The following is a 27759-nucleotide window of genomic DNA, read 5'->3' on the forward strand; positions in this document are numbered from 1 at the left end:
CTTCAGGGGCTGGCATCTCAGTGGCGGGCTTAGTATCTGAGCTGAGTTCCTAGATGGAGGGGCTGTCTGGCAGGAGTGGAATCCTTGTGGGAGGAATGGCACAGCCATAGACACTGCCTGAAACAGAGAAGGGGGTTCCCCAGCATGAGTCTCCCATTGGCTGAGTCAAGCCAGAGATCAGTTGACAAAAAAGCCTGGGGAGTCTAGTTTTCAGAGCACAGGATCCAACAAACAGAGGAGGACAGGAAGAGAAAAGAGGAAATGCCTGGAACAGCAAAGAGGAAATACCTGGAACAGCAGACAGGAAATGCCTGGAATAGCAGACAGGAAATGCCTGGAACAGCAAACAGGAAGTGCCTGGAACAGCAAACAGGAAATGCCTGGAACAGCAAACGGGAAATGCCTGGAATGTGTAGGTTAGGTAGAAGGAGGGAGCTGTCTCTGGACATTCCCTGTTAGATTTTTGTCTTGAGAGGGAAGGTGGAAGTGTCAGTGGGGTTCAGGGGAAATGGTGCCCTTTCTTTATCCCGTTAGCTGCAGTGTGGCTCCCCTCCTAGGACCCACAGCAGGTAAGCCCAGCAGATGAGCAGTAGTGTCTAAAAAGACAAAAGGCAAAGGGATTTTGGAGGTCAAAGCCATAGATGAACCTCCATCTGGGGAGTAGATTGGAATGCTACAGTGTGGAACCTGGGAGAGTCAGACACCCCGATGGAGACAAGGAAAAGACAGGCCTAGGTGAGCATGAAAGCCAGTGGCTGCCTTCCCTGCAAACACGGTTCAGTGCACGAGTCAGGATCAACCTGGCGGCAGCAGACCTGGGAGGTTCAGAACCATGAGGACAGCCAGCCCCTCAGGAGGAGGCACACTGGCTTCTGGACAGTCACACAGGGACCATCAATTTTGTATCAATGATGTAGAGTGAGGTTTCCAGGAACTGCGTGTGAAACCAAGGAATCAGTCAATAAAGAGCACACAGGAATAATATCCTGTATTATTCATTATATATAAATAATATTTGTGTGTGGTGTGTGTATGTAAAACATTATATGGAAAGATGGTTTTACTGTTCTCTTTTATTTGTCTATACTGTCCAAATGATCTGCAATGATATTTGCATGACCATATATGATGAGTAAATATGTAATATTTAACATTCAACTTATAAATAAACATTTAAAAAATAAAAAAAATTAAAAAAATAAAAAGAGCACACAGGAGGGGCCGGAGGCGTATCAGGAAGAGCAGAAGACGGAGCAGCCTTGAATCCGGCAGGAGCCGAGCAGATGGTCCAGCCCAATCCTGAGCCATGGGCTCTAAGGAGACCTGGGGAGCAGGTATGGAGACTAACACCTGGGAACCAGGAGCACAGCTGGGGCACAAGGTGAGAATCCAGCATTGGGACCCTGGAGAGGAGACCCCGGCAGGACCAGGGGTCTGACTCAAAGTTCAGCTGAGGAAGAAAGTCCAGGAGTAAGGATCCTTGTGACACTTGGCCCCAGGCTGTGGTCAGGATGTATCCCGGAGGTTAAGTTTCAAATGGACCCGAGGGGTGAGAACCAACTGCATATTACTGCCAGGTTAGAGGAAGCAGAGATGAGGGACAAGGAAACCTGTACAAAGCTGTGGGACCCTAAGCAAGAGACTGTACATTTTGGTCTCATTTGCAAGGTAAAGCTGTTGGAGATCATGGGCTGGTTGAAAAGACTGGTTTCTAAGATGAGTTCGGGGCTGAGACATGCACCACTTTGCAGCCGTGTGGCCGTCTGGAATTGGATGTATTACTTGTGGCCAGTATTGTCTGCCAGGACCCAGACTTGTCAAGTCCCATCGTATTTCTCGAACTCTCCTTACATTATTCCAGTTCAGGCTTCCAAAGGTCCCTTCTGTTGAGTGAAGCTGGCCTCTGCCTCCTGCTTCACCAAAACCGTCATCTGCATGTAGATCTTCTCATAAATGTAAATAAGGTAATAAGCACTAGGTATTTTCCTATACATAATTCATTTGCACAATCATTGAATGAAAAGCACACAATATTTAACTATTAAACTTTCATGGGATGCAGTAACTACACATTTCTGATGCAAAAAAATACATTTTCATGATTTAAATAGCATTTTTTATGGTAATAGCTTGAAGCACTTGGAGCGATACCTGATAGCTCGTATTCAAGTTTTTTTTTAATAAACTCAATTATTCAATTGAAAAATTAAGAAGAAGAAACCTTCAACTGTGTAATGGAGTTTATTTTGGAGATTATTTCTTCATTCTAGTGCACTGGAACAAAGTTATAAGTGGTTCATATCATCAAAAGATTACCTTTTCAGGGTTTAAGATTAGAGCACTTAAACTTCATAGTAATTTGCTGGCAAAGTCTCTGCTTTTCAGAGGAGGGAAACAATGAGAACTCACGTAGATGAATTTGCTTTGCGGACATTTGGCTTCTGAAACAGCATATACTTCCTCCTTTGACTCACTTAGATCCCCTGTGAAGACTACTAGGTATAAAATAGATAACTAATAAGGACCTGCTGTACAGCACAGGGAACTCTACTCAATATTCTGTAATGGCCTATGTGGGAAAAGAATCTCAAAGAAGAGTGGCTGTATGTGTATGTATAACTGAATCACTTTGCTGTACAGCAGAAACTAACACAACATTGTAAATCAACTACACTCCAATAAAAATTAATTTAAAAAAAACTGTGAAGTAAGAACATATTCCTAGTCATATGCCCCACCCCCACTTAACCAACCCTCCACCCTCTTCACAAATGAGGACGCTGAATATGAAAAGATCTGTTAGATGCCTCCTTCCGGGTCCTGTTTCGGGTAAGACTCGGGAGATGTGTCCAGCAGAGGGCATCACACATTACTCCTCCTTTTGGCCCCTGTAGAGGGCTGCTCCTTTCGGCCTGAGACTGAGCCATCTTCAGGGTCACTAGCTTACCCTCAGGAGAAAGGGCTCAATTGGTCCCACTCATGGTCAAACGCGCCACCCTAAAAGCATACCAACCCCCCAACCCCACCCCCTGCTCACGGCTGCCCTTCCTCATACCTGATGCTGAAGGCATGAAAGAATCCACAGCAAACACGATCTGACTTCAAATCGTCACCAGAGGGCCCAACACCTGCACCAAGAAAATACAGCATGGTTGGACTTGGGACAGCGTCATAAATGCAGACTTCATGTCCCTAAGGAACTGTTCCTGGAAGCCTGGAGGATGCCCACTGGTGTCTCTGCCCACCAAGGTCAGCATCACTTGTCACTAAAGCTGATCGCATGCCCCAGAAATGTCACTTTCCTCTCAGATTGCCAGGGAAGCAAGGGTAGTGGTGATTTTCAGAAATGATTATTTTTACTGCCCTTTGATAGGCATTGTCAAAAATTGGCTAAAATCACCCGAAAGCCCATGGTCATGATTCGCCAAGCGCAAGAGCAGGAGTGTCCAAAGGACAAAACATAGTGGTTTTCACTGCGGGGCCCTCTGTTCTGAAAACTTGTCCTTCCAGCACGCCCTTCAGCACCACTCCCAGGGAGCAGGAAACATGGGATGCCTAAACGTATACAAAGCAGCTGGACCACAGCTTTCGGCATGCTTCTCTGTCTGTTCCTGGTGTTGGTGAAGCTGCTTCCACCTGACTGATGTTTAGATTAGTTGTTGAAATGCAGAGATGTGGCAGAGGAGGTGCCCCAGAGGCAAGACACTTGGAAATGGACAGAACATTGACAGGTGCAGGACAGACCCTCATAGAAATTGTCCTCTCCCTGGCTGCCTACAGTGCCTGTAAATACACCATTTATATTTTTAAAAGTGTGAATCATTTCAAGCACACCAAGAATATTGGAACAAACCCCCACCATGTACCTGCCCTGTAGTGGGCACTTCCATGTACCATAGCTCTTTGTTCATGCTGCCTTCACAGTGATGCTGAGGGAGGAAACAAGAGACATGTGGCATGTGACATCTGTCAGCACAGATGTGGGCTGGCAGGGCTGCTTAGGACAAACCTGGGGGTGAAGCTTGTCTCAAGATCAAGGCTGTTCACCCCACTGCTTTGTAACCTGGACGGCATAGTAGGACCCCTCACACACCACTGACCTGAGTAAAAACACAAAATCTCCATGGGATGCAAAGGCCTTTTCCATGCACAGGATGCAGAAGCAAAACATTGGCTAGCAAGAAACAATCTCCTCCAACAGAGGGAGGAGGCATATATTTGAGGCCACATGTGATGTTAATCAAAGGATCATAGAGCAAAAGCGTGTGTCATATTCTCAACAAGCACGTCTGCAGGTTCTTTTGAATTTGGAGGGATGGGTAGACATCAAATATTGACTCTGGTTGACAAAAATGCACGGAGTTGTCCTGAAGAAGTCCCATATCTCGGATGCCACCATTTGTCTTTCCGAAGGAAGAATGTGAATCCCAAAGCTCCATCTGGTCACAAACAGCACATATGAGCAATGCACCAAATAACTCAGCCCTTGTTCTGTGAGGGCTTTCTGTGTGCTGGGTACTGCTTAAGTACCACAAGGAACTGAAGATGAAACCTAAGGTGCAGATGGTCCCAGGTGAGATAGTAGAGGACAGCAAAATGGTCACAGTGGATGCAAACAGAATGCACAACCAGGTACTGATGAAAGGACTTTGTGAAAACACAGAGAACTAAAATTAAGATAATCAAATAATTTAGAATAAAGGAATTTAAAAACATATAGCATGCAATGACTAAAAAAATGAGCTAATAAATAAAAGAGAAAGATTTGATTAACTGGACTCCATCAAAATTAAAAAACTTCCTTTTTATCTCTAAAATTTATTTTAGTGAAGTATAGTTGATTTACAATGTTGTGTTCATTTCTACTGTACAGCAAGGTGATTCAATTAACCTATATATACATTCTTTTTCATGTTCTTTTCCAATAATGGGTTGTCCCAGGATATTGAATATAGTTCCATGTGCTGTATTGTGGGACCTTGTTTTTAATCCATTCTATATATAATAGTTTGCATCTGCTAATCTCAAACTCCCAATCCATCCCTCCCCTCAAAACTTCTGCTCTTCAAAGGGCACCACTGAAAAAACAAAAAGACAAGCCTCAGTCTGAGACAAAATATTTTCAAATCCTATATCTTAGAAAAGTATGCGTATAATACAATCCAGCCATTTCACTACCAGCTGTATCCCCAAGAGAAATAAAAATATATATCCACACAAAACCTTGGCCACGAATGTTTATAGCAGCATTATTTATAATAGCCTAAAACTGGAAACAGCCCAATTGTCCATCGACAGGTGAATAGATAAACAAAATGTAGTATAAAACTCTATCTGTAGTAACATCTTTCTACAGTGTGATAGCACTCAGCCATTTAAAATAATATACCATTGATACACTGCAACCTGGATGAATCATCAAATAATCATTCTTATTTATTTTTGTTTTTACTTATGTATCATTTTTGAAAAATAATCATGCCAAATGAATTTAGATAAAATGAATACATGGTAGGCTTCCATTTGTATAAAATTCTAGGTTACACAAACCAATGCCCGTTGACAGAAATAAGGCCAGGGATTTTGTGTTGATGGGTGCAGTGGATGGGGAGACAAAAGGCACACTGGTGCTTTCCTGGATGTGTACATGTCAACACTTATCAAATTATAAACCTTAGACATTCACAGTTTATCATATGCCAATTTTACTTCAATAAAACTGTTTAAATATAGATTAAAATGAACAGAGGAAGAAAAATTACATGCTAAAAAAACTGAACACAAAAAAAAGGCAATAAAGAAAGCAGAGGAACAAAAATACATGAGACCTGCAGAAAACAAACAGCAAAATGAGATTGAACCCTAACTACTTCAATAATTATATTAGATGTGAATGTTCTATACACTCTAATTAAAAGACACAGATTTTCAAACTTGATATTAAAAAAAGCAAGTCCAATTATATGTTGTCAACAGGAGGAACACTTCAGATTCAAGGACACAAATAGCTTGAGCATGAAAGGATGAAAAAAGATGTTCTATGCAAACAGTGACTGTGAAAGAGCTAGAGAGACAATATTAACATCGTACAATATAGATTCAGAGACAAGAAATATTGCTAGAGTCAAAGAGGGACAGTTCATAATAAAAAGTGTCAATACACAGGAAGACGTAAAAAGTGTTAACAAATAGACAACTAACAGCAAAGTCCCACCTCTAATATTAATCACAGGATAAAAGAGCAAAAGCATACATAACCTTTGCCCTCTGCTTTTCCCCTTCTTTAGAAGTGAGTGTAATGTAAGTCCCCTGTGGTTGAGTGTGCAGAAGCTGTGGCTGAGGCATCAGGCCACCAGTGTAGACAGGGAAGAGCAGTGAGTGTGAGCCAGCTACCTATGGAGTTTAGACAGATGTAGCTGGAAAGAGGAAAGCAGGACCTGGGCTGAGAAGACGAACAGCAAGGAAGACAGAGAAAAGGGCTCTGACCTGCAACTTCACAAGCCAAGTTCCACACACTGACTTTATGTTCACCTGGGAGATGAGAAGGAGTTATCCCCACACCACAGATGGGAAGACCGAGACCCTCAGAGGAGAGGCACTCCTCCCAGGAGTGAGTTTGAGACTGAGCCGGACTCCCAAGCTGGTGTTCACGCCACTGGTCACACAAGACTCCATGTGGGTGGCCCCTTCTACCATCTCTTGGGTGACTCTAAGCTTGGGCTGTCTCTGGGACCAGCTTCTCATACAGTATGAGATTCAGGTACTGCCTCTTGCCACTGGCATCTATTTTCAAATGGTCAAGTTTGCTGGTTCTTCCTGGGAAGAGCCCACCAGGCAGAGCTCAGTGAGGAAATTGCCTATTGGATGTGGAAAAAGGGCTTTGAAGGGCAGGTGACATCTGGGAGATTCAGAGGTTCATCTCTCCTTCACCCACCTGGGGGTATCTGGCTCGAAATGACGTGACCTACAAGGACTAGCTGGGTGAGTGATGTCTCTGCCTCTGACACTGGCTGTGTGTGAGAAGCAAAAGAAACAGGGGTGATTAGCAGAGAGCTGAAGGCACTACCGGGAGAGACAACCCCCTCCCTTTCCCCAGTGGATGCCCTTGACCTCATTAAGAACAAGATGAGGCAGAAATCAGAGAGGGCACAGCCTCAGCCCTGGAGCTGCTAAGATTAGCGGGAGTTCTGAACACCCCCTCACCCCACCTTGAACATAGACTTCTAGGGAGGGGCCAGAGACAACACACTCCATTAAAAACCCATCAGCCGCAGAAATTATTTTTAGCAAATTGATGACTTCATGGAGGGCTGGGAATACTACACAGAGGGCTGGAAAGGTGACAGGGACAGTCAGGTCAAGTGGATGTCAGGAGTTGTGGCTGGAAACCTGGGAAGTGTATGTACCCCGACCTGGTCACACCCCCGCTATGCAAATGTAAGCAAGGTGTTGGACTCCTCAGTGCTTCGATTCCCATTTTTATAATAACTGCAATGCAAAGGTGTGAAGAATAGTGACACAATCTGTGAAATGCTGAGTGTAGTGCCCGCTCCTGGAAGGTGCCCAGGGCCTGGCCGCTGGTCATCATAAACTTTAAATCTATGTACACACATCCAGTGCTTTCCTAATAGTCTACATAAAATTCCTGACCTGCAGGTAGCATATGTTGCAGTGTTAGTCCTATATTAGAAATCTGTTTGTGCCATTGTTGTACCCAAAACACACTGTCTGACTTTCACAGCAAGGTGGTGGTGAACAGCACACATTCTGGAATTTACTGAGGTTTGAATCCTGGCTCTGCCTTTTGTGGGCTCTGGACCCCGAGCCAGTCATGAACCCCTCTCGGCTGCAGTGTTTTATCTGAGGATAAGAAACATATAGGGTGGTTGTAAAGACTAAATGAGCTACGACTATTACATATCACTTTTTGTTCCTGAAAAGTCTTTCTCATAGGCTTGTGCATGCAGGGTGGGCATGGGAACACAGGGCAGAAGACTAGAGGGGAAGAGAAGGTTTCCTTCTATTCTCAGCATCCTTGGTCCTCTCATGAGGCAGGTCAAGGTCTGATTGAAGGCTGCACCTGGGACCCCTGTATCTCAGTTGTGACCATGAGCAGATTGATTTGCCTGTAAACGGGGTGTCAGGGGGCCTTCAATGCAAGGCTGCCTCTTTGATTTTGCACTTGGTTTGAAATCCCAAAGGAAGGTAGGCCTTGCCAAGAAGGATCCCAGGAGCAGTGTGCAGTTTGAGAATTTGGGAAGTGAAGTGGCATCAGTGCCCTCTCGTTACACAGCAAAGCCCCTCCCTGCCATTGCTGACAGTCACTGCACCAGCATGAGCATGCCAGCCTGCTTGATGTTCTTCCTGAGCTCCAAGGGCAGAAAGCCAACCACAGTAAGGAATTCTGCTACTTGGGAACAGACGGGATGGATGTCGAGGTTTGATTGCTCCGAAGCATTAGAATATCTGCAAGACAATGTCTCCTGAGCATTTAATATTTAGTGCTAAGCACCGTGAGGGGTAAAAGGAGATGAGTTTCTGTCTGCAGGGCACTTACACTCTGCAGGGAAATCTCTTTCCTTCACAGTCCGCAGAGGGTGGGAGCTGAAGGCGCTGTGCTGGGCAAGCCAAACTCAGGGGCTTGTCTGCACCTGGATGTATTTAGATGGTGAGATTGTGAGTCAGATCGCAGGACAGATGAGACTTCGGGGGATCTTGGGAGGAGGTGGGCCTGTGAGATGAATGCCAATAACTTGTGGCCAAACATGGACAATGCTCTTGTAAAGAGGAGACCAAGTAACAACCAAAGAATAATTATTTGAGGACTCACTAACGAGACTAACTGGTACAAATTAATGTCTTGAAACTACAGTAGAAAAAAAACAAAAACAGAACATCCCTGGCCTCTGGGGTTGAGGCAGGAACTGACTGGGAAAGGGCTGAGGGAACTTACAGGGATGATGGTAATGTTTTATATCTCTTGATAGCATTTAGATTATATAGATGTATTCATTTGTCAAAACTCAATAGATGTGCACCATAGACTTGTGCATTTATCGTGTGTAAGATTTACTTCAAAAGGAAAAAAGTAAAAAATATTGAACTCTTATTAATGATAAAAAATATTTTTGAAAAGCATATTCAAAAAAAAAAAAAAAAACCACCAAAACATGTCTGCATATTTTTAACCCTTCATAAAAAGGAGAGCTCAAATTCAGTGCTCCTTGAAGACAAGCCATCTTACTGGCTCACTTCTAACGAGTAGGATGTGGCAGAAGAAACCCAGAGCTACTTCCATGGCTGGGGCTTAAAAGAGATATAGCTTCTGTCTCTGCTTGGGATGCTTGCCCTGGGAATCTAGGCTGACAGACCCCCACCAGGAGTAACTTTAGGTGGTTCTGACCGATTGCTATTAATGGAGCTGTCAGGTTACTCCTCTTAGCATAGCATCTGGAAGACTCAAGACAAATCCAGCTGTCTCAGACTCTTGTACCAAGCAAGGCACTTTTCCTCCCTGGCCCCCTTGCACGACTTTGCCCTCTGTGACCCACACCATGACCTTGGTCTGTGTGCCTTTCAGCCGGCACCACTCGCTGACCCTCGCAAAGACAGCACTAACATGTAAGTGACTTTCCAGGGCTTGACTCTGAAGTGAGGCAGAAGCTCTGCCCATGGAAATGATATTCTTCATGGTGATGCCCTGTTCCCACTAATCCCCGGTGGTATCACTAGGGACAGTGAACTTTCTCTGCACCTGCTCTTGGCTCCCAGACCCAACAACTGATTAATCTTTGCAGCTGGAGACATTTAACTGCCAGCCTCAGACTCTGGGTCTAATTCTGTCCTTGGAGAGAGAAGTCCTGGACCATAGTGGAGGAACCTCAGGCAGCTGGGCCATTTTCTCCATTCTGATCAAAGACCCCTTAAACCAGTTTTCCACCAGATCCCTGGAGAGCAGGCCACCCTGAGCACCAGTCTCTGCTAGTTCATCTTCTGACTTGCTTTCCAGGAACTGAGACTTTCCTTTCTCTGTTGGCTGTATCTGTCTGTTAAGGCCTGAGGGACAAGGCTGTCCTTTCCCCAGTACATTTTTTACACTGGAATCCTGTGTGTAAAATTCAGTCTCTGTGGGTTGTTGCATACTTTTTTCCCAGATGATAATGACTACTTTTATGGAATTTCTTTTTTCCACCCTTGAGGCAGACAGCTCCTGTCTGTCCTGTCCTGGTGCTTTACTGGGATCCACACTGTGAAGTCCCCTCATCAGACCTCACACCACTGGCTTCACGCTTCTCCTGAAGCACAGGGAACCCCAAGGACACATCCTGGCTCGTAGGGACCACTCTGTAAATGTCACGGAGGGAATGCATTACATGGCAGAGTGAAAGCTTTTCCTGAATGAGGAAAGCAGGTGGGTGTGACTCCTTGACTCAGAGAGACCCCGTCCTCCCCCTGGGCCCGGGGGACAGTCAGCCTGACCTTGTCTGGCACTGGGAGTGAGGCCCAGGCCTCCTGCCTCAAGGTCACAGTCCTTCCCCCAAATCAACCACCTCCCAGAGCGAAGGAGTGTGGTCCCCTGAGAGTACTTGGTGAAGGTCACTAGGAGCTCCCTCCCCTGAAAGAGCTTCTGGTCCTGTCCATGAACCAAGAGGCTGTCAATAGACAGGACCCATCCTGCTGGACCAAGTTCTTAGGGAAGAAAGGCTCCTGGATGTGTGACGGGCAGGGGGACAGATCCAGACCTGGCGTGGTAGAGACTGTTGCTCCTGTCCAAGTAGCCACACGACCCTCTGCACTCCCAGACCCCTTCTCGTCTGAGGCAAGTACAAGCACGTGTGTCTTCCCTAGGCGCACGCGCTCTCTTTCTCTCGCACCCCCCTCCTCCTCCTTCTTTTCTCTCTCTCTCTCTCTCTCTCCTCCTCCCTTCCTCCCTCCATCTCTCTCTCTCCATGTGCTTAGAAGGAAAGGCCTCTAAGATGGTGTAGCTGCGATACAGAAACAGTTTAGATCCCAGAGTCCCTGCCAGGACGAGAAGCCGTGTCCATGAGAGGCACACAGCAGAGCGAGGCAGGGAGCTCGTGCGGGGAACCCAGGGCAGGACATGAGCTCAACCCACATCAGACGGTGCCGTGAGTGAGAAACAGGGTCTTTCCACATCCCAGGGTTGAGATGCCAGGGTTTACTTGCTACAACAGCTTAGCGTATTCTACTCTAATCAAGACACACGGGGTGTTGTTATGATGTGATTTCTTTCGTGTTAGGTTCCTACTCATCCTGTGTGAAACTTACAGGGTTTTAAGCTCTGTTAAGACATGTCAAGTAGTTCAACATGGAGTCACAGTGGCCAGTGGGAACTAGTTGTTTTGAAATGTCCACTGTAGGACCACAGGGGTCTTCAAGTGATGAACTAAGAATACTGCTTTAGATAAGAAGTTTGATGGGCCGTGTGTGTCACTGGAACAGGAGAGAGAGCCAAGATCCCTTCCCCTGGGGTAACCGTTACACCTTAAAAAGAGATACTAAGCAGAGTGACTTGAAGGCTCTTTGCTGGAGGCCCTGACTCCACGCTGCTGAGAGCAGGTCCAGACAGAGGCTCTGTCGGGGCAGAAGGCAACTTCCCATCCACTCTTGTCCCGAGACCTCTTGTTGAACTTGAGACTCTTCTGGTGCCAAAACACCTCCTTCCCAGAGTTCCCCCTGGGGTGGTTGGTTACCCCCTTTCCCTATTTGACTGGCTTGTGTTGTGTTCTAAATGTCTGCAATATGTGAACTGTGATTCATGAATTGAATATTGGTTACCGGTTCGTGTATCTCCAATCCCGTGATTTTTACCTGCCCTTACTACTGGGTCCTGCGACAAACAGGTATTCTGGAATGTGGTCCAATTAGAGACAGAAGAATGAGGAAGGCTTTCCAGATGGAGAAAATACCATGTACCAAGAACTCTAAAGTAGGATACAGGAAAAAAAAAAAAAAGAAGAAGGGGTTGGAATTTAAGCCTCTCCTCTGAAGTCACCCAGAATAACTTTTGCCAACACTAACTCTTCAATTACAAGCTGCAAATCACTTTTGCATGTTATTAGTCCTAATGATTTTTCAGTCCAATGTGACATACTTCAAGCCTTTCCATCAATGTCAAGAAATGAAATGTCAAATGCTGAGTTACTTTGCCTACTGAAGAGCAATGAAAGGGCATTGTTCGCAAAGCTTACCAGCCTGGAAGGAGCTTTGGACTGGGGGTCAGGCTCTCGATTCTGATCCCAGCCCTGGCCAAGGCCACGAACACACAGCAGTTGGGCCGTTACTGTGAACAAGAAGATTGGAAAAGATGATCTCCGTGGTTTTCGCTAGTTTTGATGGTTGTGTACTATTGTGATTCCAGCAGGGCTTATGTCTCCTAAAGTGTGTCAATGCTGTGTTGCCCCAAGAAAGCTCAACAGACCAAACTGATTGAATGGAACTGCAACCATGTGATCACAGCTCAGAAGGGGGTTTCCACAGCCCTGATGGGGGGCAGGGGTGCTGGCTTTGCTCTCGCGAGGTCCTGGCAGGTGTGCTGAAATCAGCCTTGGCGATAGCTCTTCTGAGAGAGGAGAGCCTTCCCCATTTGCTCAGAAGAATGCTTGGGGTCAGCCTCGTAGATACCTGGCCCCCCGTCCTGTCCTTGGTAAAGACCACTGGACTCTGTTTAAAGGCTTGGAGTTTTATTTATTTATTTATTTATTTATTTATTTTTGAGCTTCTGGGAAAGTTTTGCTTTTTTTTTTTTTTAAGCTCTTTTTTTTTTCTCAAGCTCTTTATTGGAAAATAATTGCTTTACACTCTTGTACCAGCTTTTGAGGTACACCAAAGTGAATCAGCTGTATTTATACATATATCCCCATATCCCCTCCCTCCCGCGGCTCCCTCCCACCCTCCCTGTCCTGGCCCTCTAAGGCATCACCCATCAACGAGTTGATCTCCCTTTGTTATACAGCAACTTCCCACTAGCTCTCTGTTTTACAGTTGGTAGTGTATATATGTCTACATACATATATATATATATGTTCTTTATTGGAATATAATTGCTTTACATTGTTGTGCCAGTTTCTGCTGTACAACAAAGTGAATCAGCTGTATTTATACATATATCCCCATATCCCCTCCCTCCCTATCCCAGCCCTCTAAGTCATCACCCATCATCCAGGTGATCTCCCTGTGTTATGCAGCAGCTTCCCCCTAGCTATCCATTTTACATTTGGTATTGTATATATGCCAATGTTCCTCTCTCACTTCATCCCAGCTTCCCCTTCACCCCGCCTCTACCCCGTATCCTCAAGTCTGTTCTCTACATCTGCATCTTTATTCTTGCCCTGTCACTGGGTTCATCAGTACCATGTTTTTAAATTCCATATATACAAGTTAGCATACGGTATTTGTCTTTCTCTTCCTGGCTTACTTTGCTCTGTATGATAGACTCTAGGTCCATCCACCTCACTACAAATAACTCAATTTCATTCCTTTTTATGGCTGAGTAATATTCCATTGTTGCTTGGAGTTTTTAAACTAAAACACTAACACGATTTGTCAGCCAAATGAATTTGGACAAGTCACTTAACCCTTCGGAGCCTGTAACTGCATCTGTGAAATAGATATGATAGTATCTGCTTTGCAGGATTGCTACGTGTATTCAGTGAAGTCCTACGTATGAAAACCTCTAACAAAACCTCTTTCACAGAGTAGACCCTAACAAAGTTTAATGAGCAGATGCACAGGTGGGTGGATGGATGGACAGAAGGAAAGTATTCTATCTAAAACCAACCATTGGGGAAGCAATCAAGATGGCAGAGCTCATGTCCTCCCACAGATAAAACCAACTACTTGCTAGGCAGACAGGGAATATTTTAGGATATGGTAAAAGGTTATGGCTTAAACCAAAACATTGCTTGAATCTCTTTCCATTATATCCTTTGCTATCCTACAGGGAATGGGTTCTCTAAATTCTGTATCTGCTGCCTAAAGGAGTATTATTTTTTTCTCATTATTTGTCTTCAGGCTAATGATTTCAAGCTATCCAATAGGCTCCATTGCTTTGCTAAGTTTTGGATTTGAAAACATCCCTGTTCAGCCTTCCATTTACTTCATGACTTTATAAACTTTAATCACCCTGACTCTTGCACCTTCTTTTTCTAGCTTGAAGCATTCTGTTCTTTTTAGGTTAGCCTTATGAGACAGTCTCCTTATCCCCTTGATCATGCAAAAGGATTTTTCTTCAAATCACCTCCAGCACCAATATGTCATTATTCTTAAGAAGCCTTGACACTTTAAGAACAGAGAGGTTGGGAGGGAAAAGAGAGGAGATCAAATAAATTATGAAATTGATGTTCTGAAAATAGGAATATATGGTAATTGCCAGATGAGTGGTAGGTGTTTTGATGTACCTCCCCACCTCAATATTCTAATAGACAATGAGAATTGGGCGCTCCCTTGGGGAGCATCTGGTCTAGTCTCTTCCACACTTGCTCAGTCGTAAGAATCGTCTGAACCACTTGTTAAATGTACAGATTCCAAGGCTCTGTGTGGACCCGCGCTGTCCAAGATGGTGGCCCCTGGCCACAGGTGACGACTGGACACTTGAAATGCGACAACTCTGAACTGAGTTGCATTGTAAGTAATAAAATACACACTAGATCTTGCAGACTTTGTACAAAGAAAGAATGTAAACTCACTACTATTTTCTATTGACTACACCTTGAAATGATAGAATCTTGAATATATGGGATTAAATAGAAGATATTAGAATTAATTTCACTAACTTCTTTATACTTTTTTTTTACATGTGGCTGCTAGAACATTTGAAACGACATGAGTGGCTCGTAGTACATTCTGCTGGACAAGACTGGTCAAGACATACGGAATCGGAGTCCCCGTGGGAGGGGCTTAGGCTCATCAGGTATTCCTGGTGACTCAGACCTGGGAAAACTGGAAGCGCAAGCAGTGCAATGAACTCATTTGACAGACGAGGAAATTCACACTCGGAGCGTTTTATCCGCTTGTCCAAAGTCACACCGAAATCTGTATGGTGAGGGCCAGGGAGTGAGACCATAATCTTCTCAGAATATAAGCTGTGTAAGTGCAGAAATGTGGACTGTTTTGTTCACTGAAGCATCCCCAGTGCTGAGAACAGTATCTGGCGGAGAGCTCCTTACAAATACACCTTGAATGAATGAGGCCACTTAGATACAATGTTTGTGAAGTTAAATGCATAACTGCAATCCCCTAATAGCCTGGTCTGCTTTGCTCTCCTCTTGAGGCTGTAGATAACAAGAGGATTGTTATCCACAAGGGAAAGAATAGTACATTATAGGTCGTCTAGAAACTATCATTGCTTGAAAAACGCAACACAAACCACATCAGCATCTCCTAGAGAGCATCTCCTTCTCATGCAAATCTACCATTCAACTCATCCATTCAAAGAGTGTCCTAGGAGTAATTTGTACCACCAAGAAACATAATCACAGCAGAGTTTTCTCCCCAGTTCCACCTGCTGGAAATACTACCTCTACTACCAAAAATAAAGAAGGGATCATTTTTTCCTAAACCACCTAAGCTATTCAGCACCTAGAGGACCTACTCCCAACTTCCCTGGGGCTTCTGGTTCCTATTTTTAATCATGCAATGTGCAGAAAGAAAACAGCTCTGAAAGAAAGATTGTTTTGCAGAGAAACTGTAAACATCCTCTGGCTTCTACATGTGGATGTGACAGAGCAGTAGACTTTTCAGAAATCAGGAATGACAGGGGAACAACCGCATGTGAATCACCCAGCGATAACAAAAGCCAAAACCTCATTACCCTCCTCATCCTCTCTGTCCTAGAGATTACTCACCAGGCAGCTGCAAGTAGGAAGCCCAGTTTCATACCGAGTGACAGAGCAAATCTTCCGTGTGGGCAAACGTTCGGTAAGACGGGAGGGTGACTCATGGACCATTCTGCCCGTTGTTACAATGGGTCCCCACCTGCCTCCCCACAGGCTGAAATAATACGTTGTCACGCTACTGCAGAAACATCTAATTGCAGCCTTGGTCCCCCAGCCCCTCTTGAGTTGCTCACCCACAGGCTCGGCTTTCATTACATAACACTTGGAGGGAGAGACACAGAAAGGACGAAGGCTGCGTTGATCTTTTAGTAAAAATGGAAATTGATCAGAGTTGAGTCACATGCCTGGTGGTCTGTGGACCACGCGCTGTATCACCTGATCACCCTGGAAACGTGCTGCTACGCCTATTGCCAGAGCCCCCCTGCCCCCAAACTCTCTAATTACCGAGTGCAACCCCCAGGAATACGTACATTTTCATCAGCTCGCCTAGGGATGCCTGTGCCGCTCATGTTTGAAAATACCGGCCTAACGTCACGCCTGCCATGCTGAACTTTGTTAAAGTCGTGTTGAACTATATAAATGCATAAATAGGTGTCACATTCCAGTACACGGGGGCTCTTTCCCCTGCTTCTGAACCCCAGCCTGGTAGCCGCCACTATTCGGCAGGACCACCTATGTGGTTGTAGCAGCTGGCAGACGGCCTCACTGAAGACTTCGCCTTCCCAGATTCCCTGACCTGGACCTGAGCTCTGAAACCTTCTTGGGGCATACAGTCCGAATCAGACAGAGCCGGTCATGCTCTTTGGCCCAAATGCCCACTACCCAGCTGGTAGACCCTGATGACCAGCCTAGCATCCCAGTCTCACATGGGGAAGCATCCCCTTCTCCTGCCTGATGTGCCATGGGGACCTCTGTGCCTTGTGTCCCATTTCCAGACGTGCTGGGGCTCTCCATCCATGAGGAATCCCAGGGACGGGAACCCTCCAGGAAAATGTTTTTCTTAGATATGCACTTGGGCTGAGTTCAGAAGGTGGGGGTGATCATGGGAGAGAGAGAAGGAGGCAGTCAGGGTGGAGCCTGTGAGAAGGAGCCAGCAGAGCTGAGGGGTACTTGCTACAGTATCACCAGGCAAGGTGACACCACGGAGGAGCTCACGGGCGGCTGCTGTTGTTTCTTCCCGCCACTTCATCCCCCAGCCACCAGCCCCTACTCCTGACTCTTCCAGGATGGGATGTGGGGGAGGAGCTTCAGGAGCTAAGGTGACTTTATGTGCACAAGGCAGCTGCACTGGAGGATTTGGCATTGGTACCACTGGGTTGCATAAATGATGAGAAAACACCTGTGTGTGTGTCTCTGTGTGTGTGTCTCTGTGTGTGTGTGTCTGTGTGTGTGTGTCTGTGTGTCTGTGTTGTGTGCCTTCCTCAGGATTCTTTCTCTGGGAGCTCCATCTGCAGTCTGTGTTCAGCTGAGCAATGCTTCTCCCCGAGTAGGCCCCTTGCAATTCTGCCTCTGCCCCCGGAGCTGCTATAGCCCACCTCTCCCCAGGGTTCCCCTCTCCTCCTAGTGGTCCCCTGGGCATGGATCTGCTTTAAGACAACCTCCAGGCATCCCCCACGTGGAGAACATTCAGGAAATGTGTAGCTTTGCCTGCTGTGAGGGAGCTCCGGCCACATCCTCCATTCAAGGAGACATCAAACCCTAGGCTGTATGTTCTGCACATGGAAACTTCTGGAGCCTCCTGGTGGTTTTCTTGACTGAAACACCCTGCCCCCGTCCGCATGGGGGAGGTGAAGGGGTGGAGTGGAGGGGAAATGCCCAGCACTTTAACAACCCTCCCGAAGGGATTTTGTCCCGCATCCTCTTCAGCTCCCCTTTTGGGGCGGGGGTGGGGGATGGCGTCTGGAGGTTGAAGATGAGCATTGACTAAACAGCTTCAGCTCATTCCCCAAGCAATTCCTATGTAATTCATCCAGCCCCTCTCTTGAAAATGCTGTGATTCTTTCTGTGCTCCCAGGCTTTGGGGCCTCAGCCCAAACTGACAAGCATCTCATTTTAATATCTTGTTTCTCATATACATGATAATTCAAGATGATATTTATTCTAGTGGAAACATGCATATATTGCAAAAGCATTAAAAGGTAATCTAGGAGCAAACAAAGGAAGGCGTGTCTAACCTTGTCTGGGACAATGAAGAGGATCTTTGCAGAGGAAGTGATATGTGAGCTGCATCTGAAGGTCGAAGAGGAATATTCAGTTCTGATGGAGACGGGGTGCTATTCTAGGGTTGACACAGCCAAGCACTTTTCTTCTGTGACAGCTCATGTTCTTTAAACAAACTCAAAAATGGTTTCCGGAGCCTGACACCCAGTGGCTGTCAAACCATTTGTAGGGAAAGGACAGTGAGATGGGAATAATGAGGATGGATTGGAACAGAGAAGCCGGAGAGAAGCTACACCCCTCACCCCCTACACGGACGCTTACTGACATGGGAGAAGGGAGGGCTTTAAGACACCAAGATATTCACGCCGCTGTGTGTGTGTGTGTGTGTGTGTATCCACACACACACACACACACTAGGCCATGGGTTTAGAGTCCATGTTTTGCGTCTTTACCCAAATCCATCCCAGAAAGTATAGGTAATTTTAGAAAAAGGAAGAAAAACAGGAATATTAGGCCAGGAACTCCCACATCATTGTACGCCAATGTCCTACAAAGCTTTCTGAAGCTGCCAAAGGGGAGAAAATAGCAAGTGACTTGTAGAAAGAGACACACCGGGCATGTGAAACGCTCTGCAGAGTTAATACAAGCTGTCTCCAGGGCCCTGCGAAGGTGAAAATTCATCAATCTGGGCGTTTTCTGTAGGAGCTGGGAGGGGTGAGGGGTGGAGGTAAGTACAGGACGTGGTTCCCTAAGCCAGAGATTAATCCAATTCTGCCCTGAGACACTGAGCACTAGGGGTTTCTGGGTTTCTCCAAGGGCTAAAGGTGGAGCCCTGTAGAGCTGGAGGGGTTCTCAGAGATCAGCTCGCACAGTGGATTTCACAGATGAGGAAACCAGGGCTCTGAGGCATCCCGTGTCTTTCCCCATATCTCATCGTTAATCACCAATGAAGCAGAACTAGAGCACAGGGTTTGTGCTCTTTATGTCATGCTAGGTATCAGAGAAAATGCCATCTCCCCTGTGAGTGGGGCACAGAACATTTGTCTTTTCTCTCCCTACAATCCCTCTGGAAGCCCCACTAAAAAGAAAGCAAACGCATGATGTTATATTATAAACCTACAAGGATGCAGAGACCCATTGAGGAGCTGATCCCATATGAGAGATGTCAACAAAATTCTAGAAGAGGCAAAGCAGATGCTCAGGTGGTAAATAATACATCAGAGTGGAAAAAGCTGAAACCTAATCTCCTGCAGGGAAAGAAAGCAATAAAACGCAAGGCAATTGGCACCACTGAACTGTGGAAAAGCTCCAGGAGGGGAACGCTGCAGGTGCCACTGAAAGTGGGGCTGAGGGTGGGGCTGCAGGGAGGGGGTGGGGACACTTGTGAAGGACCCCAGGTCCCTCTGTCCCTTCACTCAGCCCACTGGCCAGCTCACACTCCAACACCCACACTGAGACACAAGCACAGACCTCTCTATACACGTACCCCAAAGGCAGAGCTGAGACAGGCTTGCATCGGAATAGTTTACTTAGGAATCTGATCCCAAGATGCAGCAGTGAAGGACGAGCAGAAAGGAAGAAGGAAGGAGGGCGAGTCACGAGCAGATGCCTTATTCTGTGGACTGGCACGAGGGTGACCAGTTGTTCCAGCTTCCCAGGGTTTCTGAGCAGGCTTGTGAACTGGTTCTCAGAACCCCCGGCCCTGGGGAAGGGGCAGGGAGAACACATCTCCATCACCTCCACCTACTGTGACACGTGGCATCAATTTCCCTGTCGCTCCAGGTTGCACACATGTGGTACCCATTGAGTTTCTCCTCCGAGGCACCCAGGAAGCTCAGGGGCAGAATCAAGATTTGCTGGCCAGGTGCTGTCAGGATGAACCTGTGTGGGGCTGGTCATCCCTGCGTGGAATTTGTCACAGCAGTGAACAAAGTAGCAATAGATGGAGAGGATTTAAAGTGCTAGTTGTCTATTTTATATGCGGTATCAATAATGTATATATGTCAATCCCAGTCTCCCAATTCCTCCCTCCCACCCCTTTCCCCTTTGTCTCAAACACAATTATGAGCTGGAGGCCCTGGGCTTGGGAGTTCCAGGCACGCGGGAAGGTTTTAACAAGAGGCAGAAAACAAAAGCTTTCATTAAACACGCAAACACTGGAAAGAGACTTCCCCAGCCCACTTCCTTTGCTTGGTCTCAGGAAATGGTGGCCGTATTTATAACCTCAGGCAGGAGACCAGAGGATCTTCCCAAGAGAAACAGCCTAGCACAAGAGAAAAGACCTGATGTTTTAGGGTCCTTCCCAACAACCCAAATGACCAGGTCCCAGCCCAAGAAACCTACATGGAATCCTGCCATTCAAGAAGCTTCAACCATGCACACAAATCTCCTTTGCCCCTCACTCTTACATAAAAACAGAGAGCGAGAGACCACCAGAAAATTGACGCAAGCCTGTAATATTAAAGATAGCTTTGGTTTTTAAAGTTTTCTGTTAAATGGATTGACTCTCTTCCCTTCCAGCGCATTTTAATGTTTGTTTGGCTTTGGTAGTTGATGGTAGCCTCAGAGGGACAAAAGAAACTTGGCTTTTAAGAGGCAGCATTAAGATTAAAAGCACATGCAAATGCTGGCATCAAACCTGATTCCACAGATGTAAATTGGTGCAGCCACTGTGGAAAACAGTGTGGAGGTTTCTCAAAAAACTAAAAATAGAACTACCATACGACCCAGCAATTCCACCCCTGGGCACATATCCAAAAAAAGAAGAAACTCCTAATTCTAAAAATTACATGCACCCCAGTGTTCACAGCAGCATTATTTACAGTAGCCAGGACATGGAAGCAACCTAAACGCCCATCAACAGAGGAATGGATAAAGAAGATGTGGCACATATATACAATGGAATATTACTCAGTCATAAAAAAGAACAAAATTTTGCCATTTGCAGCAATATGGATGGACTTGAAGGGCATTAAGTTAAGTGAAATAAGTCAGACAGAGAAAGGCATACTGTACAGTATCACTTATATGTGGAATCTAAAAAATACAGCATAGTACTGAATAGAACAAAAAAAGCAGCAGTCTCACAGATCTAGAGAACAAACTAGTGGTTACCAGTGGGGAGAGGGAAGGGGGGAGGGCGACATAGGGGTGGGGGGATGAGAGGTACAAACTATTGGATGTAAGATAGGCTCAAAGACGTATTGACAACACGTAGAATAGAGCCAATACTGTATAATACATGTAAATAGAAAGTAACCTTTAAAATTGTATTAAAAAATAAACTTTTAATTTTAGAAAAGAATCTGATTCCCTTAACAATAGCAGCGTGAAATTGGGAAAGTGACTGAACTAACCTGTTCCTCGGTTTCCTCATCAGTAAAATGAGAAACAACAATGAGCCCTACCTGCTGCTGGTGACACTGATCGCTGCAGAAGGAGCTGCGGTGTACAGGACACCATTCACGTGGAACAAATGGAAACAGCTTCCCCTGGAGGTGTGCAGCGGACGAAGGCAGGACCACATGACACAGCCCTGTTCCACAAAGCCGCCAGGAAATGACCCCAGGGTTCTTCACGCCACTGGCCTGCCACCAGCCTCCATCCCAGCATCAGAGTGATGGAGCGAAGACACACAGAACCCTGCTAGCTTCTGGAGAAATCTCCTCCCAAACCCCAGTGTGCGCAGCCTCACCACCACAATTACAACACTCCTACCTGCACTTCACCATATACACGTCCATCACTGAGTCACACACCATCCTTCATTAACTGGAAACTCACCCCCATTTAGCTTTGTACATCTCTGAACCCTCACACCCCCCTATAGCCCAGATCCTTCCACTGTGCCTTCTAGAACTCAAGGTCATCAGCAAGATCTTCTCTATTCCAACCTCATCTTGGAACAATCTCTTCACCTTCTCCTCTAGCTGACTGTGGAGGACTCTGCATCCCCTTCAGCCTGTTCTTTCAAACCCCTTGAACAGGTAGGCTGGGACGTGAAGTAGGTGTTTCCAGCTCCTCGTTGCGGCTTCTAGACCGTCATCCCTCCTCACTCATGCAAGGAACCTAGTTCTTTGAAGCTCTTGCCATTAGCCGCCATCACTAGCTCCCTGTCATTGTGACAGCCATCTGTGGATCAATAGATCAGTCCCCTCTTTTCCTAAAGGTCACTGTTTTGAGCTGTTTGCCTGTATCTAAGCATAACCCCTCCCATTTGTATCCTGAATTCAGTCCCCTCTTGTCACTCAAAGATATCGCTGTGGCAACTTTCCATCCTCTCTCACATCATAAATTTCCCTTTCTGTGGATTATTTCCCTTGGTCATACAAAGATGCTCTCATCTTTAAAAACAATAAAAATAAAAAAAAAAACCCTCCCTTGAATTCACGAGTCTCTTGCTTCTCCACGTGTCCAATTCGCTTTACATCAAGACTCATCAAAAGAGAGCCTACAACCCCTGAATCCACATCCTTTCTCATCATTACTTGGGAAAATCACCTTCATCGAAGTCAGTTCCATGTCATCACATCTCATGATTGTTTCACCAGGATCATCGTTCTCAACTAGGCATGCTACCCATCAATGCCTTTCTTTTTCATGAAATGAAATGTTGCCTTTACTTGGACTCAAAGAAGTTCCAGACTGTTTGGAAGGGCCATGAAAAGAACAGCACGGGTGTCTGCTGGTCTGGATCTCTGTAATTTGGAGCCAATTTTATGATTAAAATAGGCACAGTATCTCTTGGGGCCTCTTCTACATGCTACATTCAATGGCTATTTCCTATGTCCAGGGATGCACCGTGCTGACCTCTGTGTGGATGCCGACATGGAGACTGTGACCTTGCTTTCCCAGGGCTCACCAAGCAGAAGGGAGACATTCTCATTGGTCTAAGAAAATAACTCTCATTTTATTCTTTTCCCCCTCTGACCAAGCTGACTTTTGCCGACTCCCCTCTGACCACTCACTGAGTCCATTACCAACATCTTAAATCAGTTTTCCCCTGCTCGCTCTCAAGCAGATCTCAGCGGCAACCAGGAACAAAAATTGCCGATTAAATTCGTTTCTTCTTATGGCAAAATGATTGGGAGTCCCCTTTAAACGCCTATGTTTTTTTAATCCAACAATGCTCCCTCTGTTAAAACAAGAATCAATATGGAACAGCTTAAGAAACTTCATCGTACAAAATGTATCGCTTGAGAATGGTTTTAAAGCAAATGATAGGTTTTTCAGTCCCATAGGTCTATTTTCCTTCAAAGACTTAAATTCTTTCATGTTGTGGACACTTACAGCAGACAACATGGCCAAAGCATGAGCACTTGCAAGGCTTTGACCATCTATTCTATGTTTTCCCTTGCATTTCTTTTTTCCACACCAGAGCACACAACACTTTCTGAAAATTGTATCTGCCAAGTGTAAAATGTATCGAAGGAAGTTTTCTAAAAAGCTGAGAAATTGTCCTTTCTCCTTTCATAGTCAGGAACCACTGTTTGGAGAAACGAGTGATTGCATTGGGGATTTTTTTTGATACTGTCATTTCCATATTCTGAATTTTGAGAAACCATGGAAATGCATCTATTCAGTACACACCTATCAGTAACTCCTGAAGGCTTTTATTTGAGAAACTACCATACACTGAAAGCAATTCTCTAACAGCTTGACTAAAGACCAAAACTATCTTTGAAAATACCAATAGGGTCCCCAATTTTTGTTTTCTAAGACATTTTTTAATATAAGGGCATGAATATATCATCGTCTAATTCTTCTCATTCTAAGTAGCTCCCACATATTTTGTATTGGGTTCTATCTTTCAAAATATAATCGCTAGCCAGGATTTGTGTATATTTAAGGAAGGTAAATTACCTGGGCTTGAATTCACACCAGGTAAACTGACTCACCTGATCCTTCTCTAGGCTTCATCATCTCTGTAAACAGATGCTCAAACCCAAGATCTGGGACTCATCTTTGTCTTTTTTGTTTGTTTATTTTGCTTTGTTTTGTTGATTGAAGTATAGTTGACTTACAATGTTGTGTTAATTTCTGCTGTAGAGTGACTCAGTTATACGTATATATCCATATGTTCTTTTTCATATTCTTTTCCATTATGGTGTATCTCAGGATATTGAATATAGTTCCTTGTGCTACACAGTAGGACCTTGTTGTTTATCCATCCTAAATACAATAGTTTGCATCTGCTCAGCCCAAACCCCCGCTCCATCCCTCCGCCTCATCTCTGTCTCCTCACCATCACTCACCTTCACACCCATCACCAGGTCTACCACTCACGTACCCACACCTGTGGATCTGAACTCTGTCTGTTTATCTCCATCCTCACTACCAGCTCCTTGCCGGGGTATCCATAACCTTTCACCTGAACTGAAACCACAGGCTCCTAATTGGTATCCACTTCTGATCCGTTCTGATCCATTCTACACAGAGCTGACAAAGTCTTATTTGCATATCACTTCCTAAAACCAACATTGGTTTCCGTTCACACACAGGATACCCGACAGAATCCTTATCAAGGTCCAAGAGACCTTGCATGATCTGTCCCCATGCTCCCCTTCACTGGACTCACTGCTCTCTGGTGATAATAATATTCTTTCAGGTCCAGCAAAGATCTCTCCGAGTCAGGAACCTGCATGGGCTATTGCCTCATCCAGATGTTGTCCGAGCAGCCTCTATAATCTATAACTTTATTTTGTTTTAATTTTCCAAAATGCATGTTTTTATTTTTTTATTATTTTTATTTTTTTCTTCGAGACCTTGTATTGAGATACAGTTGACATACAATAAACTGCGTATATTTAAAGTGTAAAATTTGATATTTTTTTTCTTATTAGTAATGTATCCATGGCAATCCCAATCTCCCAATTCATTGCCCCCACCCCCCCCACCCCCACAGCTTTCCCCACTTGGTGTCCATATGTTTGTTCTCTACGTCTGTGTCTCCATTTCTGCCTTGCAAACCGGTTGATTACAAGCTGTAACTTTAAATTGTGGAGTCAGAAACTCCTTTCTGAGATCCGAAGTGTGAACTGCCCTGCTCACTCGCTCAGAGCACATCCCTGCAACCTATTAAAGTCACACCAGTGACCTATTTTCAGTCTGCCTCCCTACTGCATTGTAAGCCTCATGAGGGCAGGGGTATATCTGATTTCTTGTTAAGAACATCGCCTTTGCTTGGAGATTTCCAAAATAAATACTTGCCTACTTAATAAATATTTGTGAAAGAATATATTAATGTTATTTTTCCTTCTGAAATCTGGCCTGCCTCAGAATGGGTTACTTTTCCTTTTTAATCTAAATTCAGGGTTTTTTATGGAAAAGACTGTTTCTGAGAAACAGAGCTCTCTCTCAACTCCATATTTGCTGTAACAAATAAATCTCTGTATTGAGCTGTTACATGTATTTAGATTTATTCTTCACTCACGTGAAATTTATGTGAGTGTTCTTGATCTGCAGGCAACTTTCCTCCTCTAGAAGGAAACCTGGGACTTCCCTGGTGGCGCAGTGGTTAAGAATCTGCCTGCCAATGCTGGGGACACGGGTTGGAGCCCTGGCCTGGGAAGATCCCACATGCCATGGAGCAACTAAGCCCGTGCGCCACAACTACTAAGCCTGCACTCCAGAGCCCATGAGCCACAACCACTGAAGTCCACACACCCAGAACCTGTGCTCCACAACAAGAGAAGCTGCCGCAATGAGAAGCCCGTGCACCACAACAGAGTAGCCCCCACTCGCCACAACTAAAGTGCACACACAGCAACGAAGACCCAACGCAGCCAAAAATAAATAAATTAATTAAAAAAAAATTTGTTTAAAAAATAAACATAGAAGGAAACCCAAGCCCCTCCCATGTGGGAAGCAACCTGTTCAGCTGAAGCTGTGAGGATGTGCGGCTCATTTGCATCAGGACCACAAGAGGGGGCGCGTGGAGGGCGGGGCCCAAGATGCTGTGCGCCTGACCTGCACTCCCATCCATCTGATGGAAACCTGTGACAGCACGCAGAACTGCAGGGGAAACAGGGCAATGTGGTCTAGCCCCAGAAGAAGAGAAAATGATTCATGATGAGCTCAAAGATAATTCCACACTTATCAAAGAATTGTTTCAAGAGTTCCTCTCTCACTGCAGTTGTTTATGCTTTGGAGTGCACTTTATTCTGCCTGCCTCCTCCCCTGTACCACACAGGCTGGGGTCTTTAAGCCAGTGCACAGGAAACACAAACCCAGGAACATCATCGCTGTGATCACTACTCCCTCTTTGGCCAAGATCCTCAGCCTCTCCCTCTGCAGGACCAGGTCTCTACGTCACCCCGGGCCTCTGGGTCTGGAGCCAGCAGGTCTGAGGCAGGAGAGGCAAAAGGAGATGCCCAGGGACCTGGACATGAACAGACCTGGGAGTGGGGCGATGTGCAGGGGAGAGGCTTGCGCAAATAGTGGCCTTAACCTCTATTTATCCGCACTGTTCACCAATGACTAACCCCCCCAGGAAACTGCCCCTCCAGCCTTCTCCACTTGTTTCCATTTTCCTCCTTCCCTTTCCAACTTTTAACTGAAATACAATTTGTTTTTCCTGAAGTATGGGGAAATCTTTTATTTAAAATTCTATTTCTTGTGAAAAATTCTCTGAGTCTCAAGGGTCCTGCACGTGCCTTTGGGTTTTGCTACAAGGACTCAGTGAAAAAGGGCAGAGAATTGTTCTGCATTTGTAGATAACTTTTTAAATTTACTATCTTTTCTGAGATTTTTCCGCAGTTTGAAACAAAAGGAATGTGCCTGTTCTAGGGCCATCAAATATCAAATGTTTTTCCATAATGGACCAAAGGTGAGAAACCCTGGCTAGAAGGCATAAGGTAGAGAAAGAAAAGACAGGGGGCTGCCCCCTGGGAGCTGGGGAATAAATGAAATAAAGCTAAGGGGCTGAGGAGCCCTCTAAGACCCAAAGGGTTAATCAGGCCATCGCACCTGCAGGAGACGAATTACCCATGAGTGACACCTGGCGGAAGCAGGTGCCTCTTACTGGCCGCACCATTTCCTGTGCCAGAGGGACAGAGGGCAAAGACCTCAGTGTACAGGTTAACAAAAATAAACCAACAGCCTGTGTGCCCAGATGCCTGCTAGGGGAGAGACGAGGGGCTTCGACGTGCAGCATGTGCGTTTAATTCACAACCACCTGCACCAACCCACTTCTGTACTTCAAAATGAAGATGCAAGGAAGCCGTTACCTGTCTTAAGATGATTACGTGAACCTTATTTTTCTCTCTTTTTTTTTCTCTTTTGTTAAAGTATGCTTGACCTATAACATTGGGTATGTTTAATGTGTACAACATGTTGATTTGATGGTAGTTTGGTTGCCAAAGCAGTGTTAGCTAACATCTCTATTCTGGCACAGTTATCATTTCTTTTTCATGGTGGGGTTAATTAAGAGCTAGTCTCTTAGCGATTTTAACAATTATAACACAATAATGTTGTGTATAGCCACTAGACTGTGCATCACATCTCCAGGACTTATCTACTGGTTGCAAGTGTGTGCCCTTAAACATCTCCCCTTTTCTCCCCCTACCCGCCCCCCAGCCCCAAGGACCCTCCATTTCACTTCCTGTTTTTATGCATTGGGCTTTTTTTTTTTAGATTCCATTTATAAGGAAGATCATACAGTGTTTTCTAACGCCTAGCACTCGTTTCTGTTAGTTGCCTCTGCCTGTTCTCTCTACTTTCTTAACTCATTCTGATCCAGTTG

This window comes from Hippopotamus amphibius, chromosome 4, assembly GCF_030028045.1.
Source record: "Hippopotamus amphibius kiboko isolate mHipAmp2 chromosome 4, mHipAmp2.hap2, whole genome shotgun sequence".
In the NCBI taxonomy this organism is placed as follows: Eukaryota; Metazoa; Chordata; class Mammalia; order Artiodactyla; family Hippopotamidae; genus Hippopotamus; species Hippopotamus amphibius.